The sequence below is a fragment of the Ranitomeya imitator genome, chromosome 3, assembly GCF_032444005.1.
Source record: "Ranitomeya imitator isolate aRanImi1 chromosome 3, aRanImi1.pri, whole genome shotgun sequence".
Lineage (NCBI taxonomy): Eukaryota > Metazoa > Chordata > Amphibia > Anura > Dendrobatidae > Ranitomeya > Ranitomeya imitator.
In genome coordinates this window covers 106,261,679-106,272,909 of record NC_091284.1, presented here as the reverse complement: position 1 = coordinate 106,272,909, position 11,231 = coordinate 106,261,679, and positions in this window count along the sequence as shown.

Sequence of the window (11,231 nt, the reverse complement as noted above, 5' to 3'; positions counted from 1 at the left end):
GGAATCGGCCGATATTCGCTGTATCGGAATTCCGATACTGAGTTCCGATACTTTTACGATATTGGATACCGGAATCAGAAGTTCCTATAGTGCAATGATGCACTATATTGGAGTGTGGGTGGTGCGTGGGTGGAGACTATGTGTGTGTGTGCGGGCGGAGTCAGTGCGTGACCGTGGGGGGTCTGTGCGTGCCTGCCGGGGGTCTGTGCGGGCCTGCCAAGGGTCTGTACGGGCCTGCCGGGGCTCTTTGCTGGCTGCTGGGGGTATGTGCGGGCTGCCAGGGGTCTGTGCGGGCTGCCGGGGGTCTGTGTGGGTCTGCCGGTGCTCTGTGTGGGCTGCTGGGGTCTGTGTGGGCTGCTGGGGTCTGTGCGGGCCTGCCAGGGCTCCGTGCGGGCTGCCGGGCTCTCTGCGGGCTGCCGGGGGTCTGTGCATGTGTTCAGGCATCGTCCTATGGGACATGCCTGCAACAGTGACAGTGATTAACACATTAGCCAATGATGGGACAGTAGTAATCCCATCATAAGGCTAATGTGTTGAATGTAAAAAAAAAATGGTACATATATAGTACATACATACTACATACATAGTACATACATACTACATACTACATACATACATACTACATACCTACCACATACACACTACATACATACATGCATACATACTACATACATACATACTACATAGATACTGCATACTACATACATGCTACATACACACTACATGCATACATACTACATACAGTACATACTAAATACATAATACATACATACATACTATATACATACTACATACATACATACTACATACATTCATATTACACACATACTACATACATACTGCATGCATACATGCTACATACATACTACATACATGCATAATACATGCATACTGCCTACATACATACTACATACATATTACATACATACTACATACAATACATTCATACATTGCATACAATACATACATACAGACATACAGTACATATTACATAGATTACATACTCACATTCACTTTTCACTTTGTTCCCCGAAGCCAGTGTCATCTGTAAAAAATATTAAAATAACAATCAACCAATATACTCCCTGATCCGCAGAAATCCACGAGTGTCCCATGACGATCTCCCATGGAGAAGGGCAGCATCAGCTGATGCGACCGCTCTCTAGGGGCTCCAGGAATCCAATGAAGGGAGGAAGGTATCCTTCCGCACTGTATTCCTCCGCTGCTGTAAAAAAATAGTCCCTAGTCTCACTTTTGGCATTGCTGTGTGAGAAATTTTCCCACGCAGCAATTGCCATAAAGTGAGACTTTGAACTATAGTAACCTCAGTGATGCACTGCAGGAGCCATTGCCTCCTGTCAGTGTGTAACTGAAGATCCTATAGAGCAGTGACATCACCTGATGTCACTGTTCTATAGGGGAGATTTTCGTGAGACACTCGTTATTAATTGGACTATGGCGGACAGGGAGTATACGGTTTATTATTTTACGTTTTTTGCAGGCGCTGAAGTATGGTAAGTATGGTTAAATGAAGAATATTAAAATAATTTTTTCCTAATGTATGTGTGTTTTATTAACCCTTTATTACTATTGGATTAATAATGGATAGGCGTCTTATTGACGCCTCTCCGTTATTAACCCAGCTTAATGTCACCTTACAATAGCAAGGTGACATTACCCCCTTATTACCCCATATCCCACCGCTACACGGGAGTGGGAAGAGAGGGGCTAAGTGCTGGAATTGGCACATCTTACAGATGCGCCATTTCTGGGGTGGCTGCGGACTGGTATTTGTAGCCGGGGGGCCAATATCCATGGCCCCTCTCTAGGCTATGAATATCAGCCCACAGCTGTCTGCGTAGTCTTTCTGGCTATAAAATACAGGGGGACCCCACGTCATTTTTTGGGGGATCCCCCTATTATAATAGCCAGTAAAGGCTACGCAGACATCTGCGGGCTGATATTAATAGCAGGCCACAAATATTGGCCCCCGGCCGTCGGCTTTCCCCCTCTGGCGCAGAAAATTGCGCGAGTGCCCACGCTGGTTTTTTTTTTTAAATTCAATGCTCATTAAGGCCTCTTTCACACTTGCGTAAGTACGGGTCCGTCGCTATGCGTCGGGCCGACGTACCGATGCACATTGTGAAATTTGTGCACGACAAGGGCAGCGGATGCAGTTTTTCAACGCATCCGCTGCCCATTCTGAAGTCAGGGGAGGAGGGGTGGAGTTTCAGCTGCCATGAGTGGTAGAAAATGGCGGACGCAACGGACAAAAAAAACGTTCACTTGAACGTTTTTTCGTGCCGACTGTCCACCAAAACACGAAGAATCCGTTGCACGATCGACGCGACGTGTAGCCATCTGTCGCGATCCGTCACTAATACAAGTCTATGGGTAAAAAACGCATCCTGTGAGCACATTTGCAGGATCTGTTTTTTCCCAAAATGACAGATTGTGACAGATTGCTAAAAATGCAAGTGTTAGAGCAGCCTTAGATACATTGGCCTTTCTATTATATATCTATGGATATATCTATCTATAGATATATTTATAGATATGCAGCTTTAAATGAACACCTGAGCCTTACACTATGGCCGGTCTGAATAACTAAAGAAATTGTTACCATCCACCTCTCGTGTCTCCCCTTTTCCTCATAGTCTGTAAGCTTGCGAGCAGGGCCCTCACTCCTCCTGGTATCTGTTTTGAACTGTATTTCTGTTATGCTGTAATGTCTATTGTCTGTACAAGTCCCCTCTATAATTTGTAAAGCGCTGCGGAATATGTTGGCGCTATATAAATAAAAATTATTATTATTATTATTATAGATAGATATATCTATAGATACATAGATGTATCTATCCATATATCTGGCTGCTTTCACACATCAGGTTTTTGCCGTCAGGCACAATCCGGCGAGTTTTGAACAAAAGGGATCCGATGGAAAAAAAATGGATCCGGCGGAAAAAAAGGATCTGGTGGAAAGAAATGGATCCGGTGGAAAAAAACGGATCCGGTGGAAAAAAAAAAGGATCCTGCGGAAAAAGCAGATCCAGTGGAAAAAAAACGGATCCGGAGGAAAAAACAGATCCGGCGGAAAAAAAACGGCTCCTGCGGAAAAAAACTGCTCCTGTATGGCCACCCTGCCAGACATCCCGCCCCGCAGTGTCTTATGTCTGGCAGGGCCGCCGCACAGGCGCAGTCAGATAGACTGCAAATGAGGACAGTGGACGGGCAGCGCTCACTGCACATGCCCAAGGGTTAACAACACAGCGCAGGCTCCGGGACAGATTCAAAGAATGCTGAGGAGGCAGTGCCTGGCGCGCACAGGCCCGGAGTGATGTCTTTGCTGCGTTTGATTAGGAAGGAATGACCCGCTTCCCTGGCGATTTCAGGGTAAGAGGGGTCATATTTTATATGTGATTATTTCAGCGTGTGCAGGCATCATAACTAAAAGAGCCACCTTGTCAGAATGCAGCATTTGTGCTGCACAAGTTGGCTCTTTTAGTTACAAACGCCTGAGGGGGGTGACAGGTTCCCTTTAATACTCACATGCTCGTTTTGAGTAATGAGTATAATGGGGGTCAATGGGAATGCTGAGCTTTTTTTTACTGCAGACCCTACAAAGAGGTAAGGGGGCAGTGAAAATGTTCAACTGGATGGAAAAATGCTGAATGAAAAGAGAACAGCATGAGGAAGACCCCTGGAAGCATCTCTGACTCCCAGATCCCTGCTGAGAACGATGGTGTCACACTATTATTCCACTTTAAGGAGCGACAAAAAAACATTCCAAACTGATGAGAAATTGCATTTTACCGGGAAAAAAATTATTAAGAAACATTTTTTCTTGTATAAGACAAAATTTAAAAAGTTTTTAAAAATAAAGGAAGGAAGATGGAGCAGCCACAAATAATGGACTCAGATACACAATGCATAAGACACAAAGGAGGGCCTCATACAAAGTCTGTTTAAATACTCACAGTCAAAGCTAACAGACAGTACTCCATCCTCCTCCTTCTCGACCTATCCTCTGCTTTCGACACATTCGACCACTGCCTACTGCTACAGATTCTTTCTTCCCTTGGCATCAAAGGCCATGCCCTGTCCTTGATTGCTTCATACTTTTCCAACTGCACATTTAGCGTTTCCCACTCCCACACTACCTCTTCATCCCACCCTCTCTCTGTTGGAGTCCCTCAAGGCTCTGTCCAAGGGCCCCTACTTTTTTCCTTCTATACCCTTGGCCTAGGACAACTCATAAAGTCCCATGGCTTCCAGTACCACCTGTATGAGGACGACACTCAGATCTACTTCTCTGGCCCAGATGTCACCTCTCTGCTGTCCAGAATCCCGGATTGTCTATCAGCCATATCCTCCTTCTTCAACTCTCACTTCCTAAAACTCAATGTAGACAAAACTGAACTCATCATCTTTCCCCATCTTGCATATCCCCCCTACCTGATCTATCTATTACGGTAAACGGCATCATGCTCTCTCCTGCACCTGAAATCTGCTGCCTCAGGGTAACTCTCGACTGTGCCCTGTCTTTCAAGCCGCACGTCCAAACTCTTGCCACCTCCTGTCGCCTCCAACTCAAAAATATTGCCAGAATCCGTCCCTTCCTTAGCCCACAATCTTTTAAAACTCTTGTGCACGCCCTCATTATCTCCCGCCTCGATTAATGCAACACCCTCCTCTGTGGCCTCCCCGCTAACTCTCTTGCACAGCTCCAGTCTGTCCTCAACTCTGCTGCCCAGCTAATCCATCTCACTCCTTGCTACTCCCCTTCTCCCCTCTGCAAATCCCTCCACTGGCTCCCAATTCCTCAAAGAATCCAGTTCAAACTACTAACACTGATCTACAAAGCCGTCCACAACCTGTCCCTTCCCTAAATCTCTGAACTAATCTCCCAATATCTTCCCTCACTTAATCTTCGATCCTCCCAAAACCTGCTACTCTCCTCCACATTTATTCATTCCTCACACATCCGCCTCCAAAATTTCTCCTGAATATCTCCCATCCTCTGAAACTCCACACCTCAACAGATCCGATTATCCATCACCCTCGGAACCTTAAGACAGAACCTGAAAACCCATCTCTTCAGGAAAGCCTACAGCCTGCAATAACCATTCTGCCACATCACCAACCGCCAGAGCTGCCGCATCACAACCGCCAGAGCTGCTGTGACACCAACTGCCAGAGCTGCTGCCTCACCAACCGCCAGAGCTACCGCCTCACCACCACCAGAGCTGTCGCTACCCTGACCTTCTGTCTCCTCCCCATTATCCCTTAGAATGTAAGTCCGCAAGGACTACCAAGCAATCCCTACATGCTCATTGGCTATCAACAATGCACCAAACATGCGGGCAGGGAATCGAGCTCCCGCTTGAACCCGTAGAATGTAAGTCTGCAAGGACAGGGTCCTCTCCCCTCTGCACCAATCTGTCATTGTAAATTTGTTTACTGTAAATGACATCTATAACCTTGTACGTAACCCCTTTTCTCATGTACAGCACCATGAAATTAATGGTGCTATATAAATAAATAATAATAATAATAATAAATTGTCATATATTGGAAATCCTAGGCTATGCAGTTTGGGGGTTATGTACCAAGGAAAGGTACTCCAGACAATGAAATTGTCTATGGGTAAGCAATCTAATACCGATAAGGGTATGTGCACTCATTGAGTCAAATTCCTACATCTCTTCGCAGGAAAAATGGAACAGCAAATAACACACATGTTTGGTACATTTTTGCAGAATTTTTTATGAGTTTTTGACTGCGTTTTTGATCAATTTGAGTGATTTGAATGGTGAAACACACAGGGCAAAAACGCACAAAGAATTGACATACAGCAGATTATTTTCTGCAAAAAATCTGCAAGTTAAAAATACTCAACGTGTGCTATTGCCGATTGCTGCTACTGGCAGGCGCTGGCAGCGCCATCTTGGAGGAGGATTTTTTTTCTCTAGCAAGATGGCATCACCTGCACAGTAGCAGCTGTTGGTGATCGCCGATAGCAGATACTGCGTTGATGCAGTCAGCGCCATCTTAGAGGAAGATATTTTTTTTGTCTAGCAAGCTGGTGCCGCCGGCACCTGTGAAGTAGCAGCTATCTGGTCACTGATAGTTGCTACTGCGCAGGCATGGCCGGAGCCATTTTCAAACCGATTTTGCTTTTTTATGAAGTTAAGGATAAGATGAAATAAATGAATTACATAATCATTACATATGCGACAATGCTCCAATGCAGGCGCGACCGCTGGTGTCTGCCTGCAGAATGGGATTTATTTTTCAAGCTATATATATGATATTCATTATGTAAAATAAGGGACAGGTCACTGTGTGATCAATGACCTGTTAGAAGCCATACTGATAAATACCTAATCAGAGCACCACATGAAGGCCCGCCCCAGAGCACAAGCATATCATTAACTCAAAACTAAAAATAAAGATTAAACATCAACCACTAGATGGATTTCATCAGTCAAGGTGTCAATTTAATCAGTATATTGGTGCCGACCTGATAGTATCTGAATATTACTCAGCACAATCCTACTGTCAGGTTCCTTTTAAAAATGTTTCCTTCCTTGTCAAAAATACCCAGTCATCAGTCCCCTCGGTGCTGGACTTGTGTCATGAAATCGGCCCACACCTTTGACAGAGTACCCCTGCCTCTGCTGTCTGTCTCTCTGGCCTCTCCTCCTTGGTTGGGCAAAGAAGCTTTCTCCCTGTCAACAGCGTTGTCTGATGGAAATTTTTCAAGATATTTTTCACAATGGTCTTTCCACCTAAAAAAAAAGAGATTCAAAGTTCTCCTTGTAGTGTGGGTCTAGCAGGGTGAAAAACCAGTTCTGTTTTGGCCAAGATGAACGCGAGGGTCACGGGAAAGGCAGCAGTGCACAAAGTTGGCCATATCTGCCAAGCTTCATTCAGCCAACACTTCCCTGTTTTCACCATAATGACGACTCTCCATCTCCTCCTCTCTTTATTCCTTCTCATTCCTATTCTCAGTCCATCCATGTAAGAATGTAAGAAAGAAGGAACAAAGATTGTCAGACTGCTGCCGCTCTTCTTCTTCCTCCTCAGCGTCCATCTTCTTGTTGTTATCCAATACGTGCTGAGCAGATGAGATGAGGCTGGGCTGTCTACAATCTCTCTGTGTTATGTCTTCCTCCATCCCCACCAAGTTTGCATGTAAACTTTCATATTTATTTGTGAGCAGTGACTGTTTAAGAAGGTACAGAATCAGGACAGTTAACGCTGGCTATGGTGTCATTGCCACTCACCATCTTGGAGTCCACAAAGTCTTGGAGAAGCAAACAAATATCAGACTTTTCAGTTGTTATGTACGGAGGCTGGCCAGAATACCAACAGCCTTGCCAGAATGTGCAGTGTGGAGTTCTAGCATGGGTTATATCACACACCAGTCGGTGAGCTGGCACTTGTATGCTCTAATGCAGCACTACCAGAGCAGAGACAGCTGTAGATGACTTGCAGAAACAGGTAATGATGCCGCTTACCTTGACCAGAAGCTATGGCAAATCTGGGCATGTTTTCAGAAATAGTTGAACTACCAAGTTGAGCACATGTGTCAAGCATGGTACATGTGTGAGCTTGCCAAGTTTCATAGCACCCACCAGGTTATGCCCATTATCACAGACTACCATGACTAGTTGGAGGTTCAGTGGCAAAAACCACAAATCTGTCTGGTCTGATATTCCTTTAACTAACTCTGCATAGGTGTGTGGTTTGTCTCCTAGACAAATTAGCTTCAGCAGAGTCTGTTTCCAGTTCGCTGAATCAGTGCTTCAGAGTTTCCAGCTTCCAGCTGATGTGGACAACATGCTTTGATATACCACATTGGAGAGGGGTTTTGAGGAGGAGCAGGAGGGGGTGCAGGAACTGCTGTAGGAGGTTGAGGAAACACTAATAGAAGTAGGCCAACAATCCTCGACGTCAGAAGAACATGTGCCATGCCAGGGTGGGACTCAGCCCCAACCTCCACAGTGTTCACCCAGTGAGCCGTCAGTGAAATGTAACATCTTTTCCCACAAGCGCTTGTCCAAGTGTCGGTCCTTAAGTAGACAAAGTTCATTAATAAGGGCATAGGTGATGTTCCTGGACATGTGATGGAACAAGGCAGGGATGCAATATCAGAGCAAAAAGTAGCAGGTGAGGACCAAGTACTGAGGGATGGCTGCCACCATGAGTCGTCAGAAATCCTCCATGTTTGCCAACCTAAATAGCAACATTTCCATGGCATTTCTGATATTGATCAGAAAAAATAATTGAGGGTTAAAGGTTTACAACTGTTTGACTAGTTGCATTTAACAATCATAGGCACCACCTCAATATTGCTCGCTGTTGCCGCAAATTACCGTATTTTGCGGACTATAAGCAGCACCGGACCATAAGATGCACCGCAAATTGGTGGTAGGGCTTAAAGTAATTTTTAACCTTACCTGGGGCACGTTGGAGCGGGGTCACAGGAGGCAGGGTCGTTGCTTCAGGATGCAGGAGGCGGCATTTCAGGTGATCTTAATCTGCACGTGCACCGCTTCCAGTGGCCTTTTTCCTGAAACCTATTGCAGAGAAATCTATGGGAAAGGGGACACCTCTCACTGGTGGCAACATCTTATGAAACCCCAGGGTCTGCAGCATTGCCCCACTCTGGCCACCGCTGGCATCCCGAAGCAGCAACCCTGACTCCTATGACCCCACTCCACCACAGCTCCCTTACCCCCACTGTAAGCTACCTTTAGATTGTAACACACACACACATTTTCTTCGCAAATTTTGGGGAAAAAAGTGTGTCTTATGAGTTGCCCGCCAGGGCCTGGGGTACTTGGTACCCGGTCCGGTTGCACTTAACCCCTTACCGGCATCGGACGTACTATACCGTCCGATGCCGGCTCCCCTGCTTTGATGCAGGGCTCCGCGGTGAGCCCGCACCAAAGCCGGGACATGTCAGCTGTTTTGAACAGCAGCAGCAGATCGCTGCTATGTAGCAGAGCCGATTGTGCTATGCCTGCTTCTAGCCTCTCATGGAGGCTATTGAAGCATGGCAAAAGTTTAAAAAAAAAGTTTAAAAAAATGTGAAAAAAATAAAAAAAACATAAAAGTTTAAATCACCCCCCTTTCGCCCCAATCAAAATAAATCAATTAAAAAAATATCAAATCTACGCATATTTGGTATCGCCGCGCTCAGAATCGCCCGATCTATCAATTAAAAAAAAGTATTAACCTGATCGCTAAACAGCGTAGCGGGAAAAAAATTCGAAACGCCAGAATTACGTTTTTTTGGTCGCCGCGACATTGCATTAAAATGCAATAACGGGCGATCAAAAGAATGTATCTGCACCGAAATGCTATCATTAAAAACATCATCTCGGCACGCAAAAAATAAGCCCTCAACCGACCCCAGATGATGAAAAATGGAGACGCTACGAGTATCGGAAAATGGCGCAATTTTTTTTTTTTTTTTTTTAGCAAAGTTTGGAATTTTTTTTCACCACTTAGATAAAAAATAACCTAGTCATGTTTGGTGTCTATGAACTCGTAATGACCTGGAGAATCATAATGGCAGGTCAGTTTTAGCATTTAGTTAACCTAGCAAAAAAGCCAAACAAAAAACCAATGTGGGATTGCACTTTTTTTGCAATTTCACCGCACTTGGAATTTTTTTCCCGTTTTCTAGTACACGACATGCTAAAAATAAAAAAGTTATGGCTCTGGGAAGGAGGGGAGCAAAAAACGAACACGGAAAAACGAAAAATCCCCCGGTCATGAAGGGGTTAAAGGCAATGTCACGGTGGCTGCGGCCCGGTCCATGGCACTGGGCACTCAATTAAAGGGGAAAGAGGTATTTTGGAATAAAGTCTATTCATGAGACCACCTGTGATTCTCAGTCAAAGGGGACCAACGCTGCTTTAAGGGGTCCTCTGGGGTGATGTTGTTGCAGCAAGATGGTGGCACTTACCACAGGTGAAGCGGGGTCCCCAGGGCTCCCAAGGGGTATGGCAAGGATGGTGGGTTGCCGGTAAATAACGGAGGACACAGGGTTGCAGTCTTTACCTGCTTTACTGAAGCAGTAGTCAGCCTTAGTCCAGGGTACTGGCAACAGGTGCAGAAAGCGTCCAGGCAGCCTGAAAACAATTAGAAATCCCCTTGGCAGGTCAGGTTGGAAGCCTTCCACTGTGTGCTGGTTTTCTGGTCCCTTGCTACCTGTAGCTTGCTGGCAAGGTACCACCTTCTCTCTCCTGTCCTTGGACAGTACTTGCACGGTAGGCAACTTGAGCTGTTCTTTTGGGGTCTCTGACACAGTGACTCCAGGCTCTAACTGCTGCTGTACCTCAGGTTTAATATGGGCAATTTACGTATAGTCCTATGCCCTCCGGTTCTACTATGAACTTTGCAGTTATCCACAATCTCGGGCTTCCGCTGCCCGTTTTCTGTGCTCTGGCTCACAGGGGGCCCAATCGCCGCCTCCTTGAGCTCCTAATCACTCCTCTGAGCTCCTTTCCAGTCTCTTGTCTCACACAGACTGAACTGACTCCTCCTCCAAACCAGGATCTTTATTGAGGGAAGTTCCCCTAAAACAGAGTTTTGAGCTACCCCTTCTGGCCTAGAGTTAGAATGTGTTGTGTGCACAGCTTACCTGCCAAAGGGATCCCACTTGTCCCCAGGCATGGCACCTGAACTCCTGGAGTGCCACACTTATAATCCGAAAAATCCGGTACTTTTCGTGTGTGATGTGAATCATATTTGTAAAGTGCTGATTTCAAATTTCGGTAAAGTTGCTTATGACTACTCATTACTTAGAATTACTGTTTTAGAAAATTGTCATTTTACTTATTGGTAAAGCAATGTGGAATTTGTTGATGCTATATGAAAGAAATGTAACCAACATTTTAATTAGAGCTATTATGCCTTCTCTAAGACATTTATTAATACAAGCATTTCCCCAGATTAGCTTGCTGTTGCTAAAAACCTGACTAAACATCTCGAATAATTGCAGATATTTTAATAACCCAAAATATTAGGACAGGCATTAGCTCCCACATTATTTTCCTCTTTGTTCCAGTGACAACAGATTACATCAATAACAATACAGCTAATACTGCATGACTTACCAGGAACATATAAGCTTTTGTATCTGTATTCCCATGGGTATAATATCCCTGCAGCTGCAGCATTTATATTGCTCATTTTTTTCTGGGAAATACCCT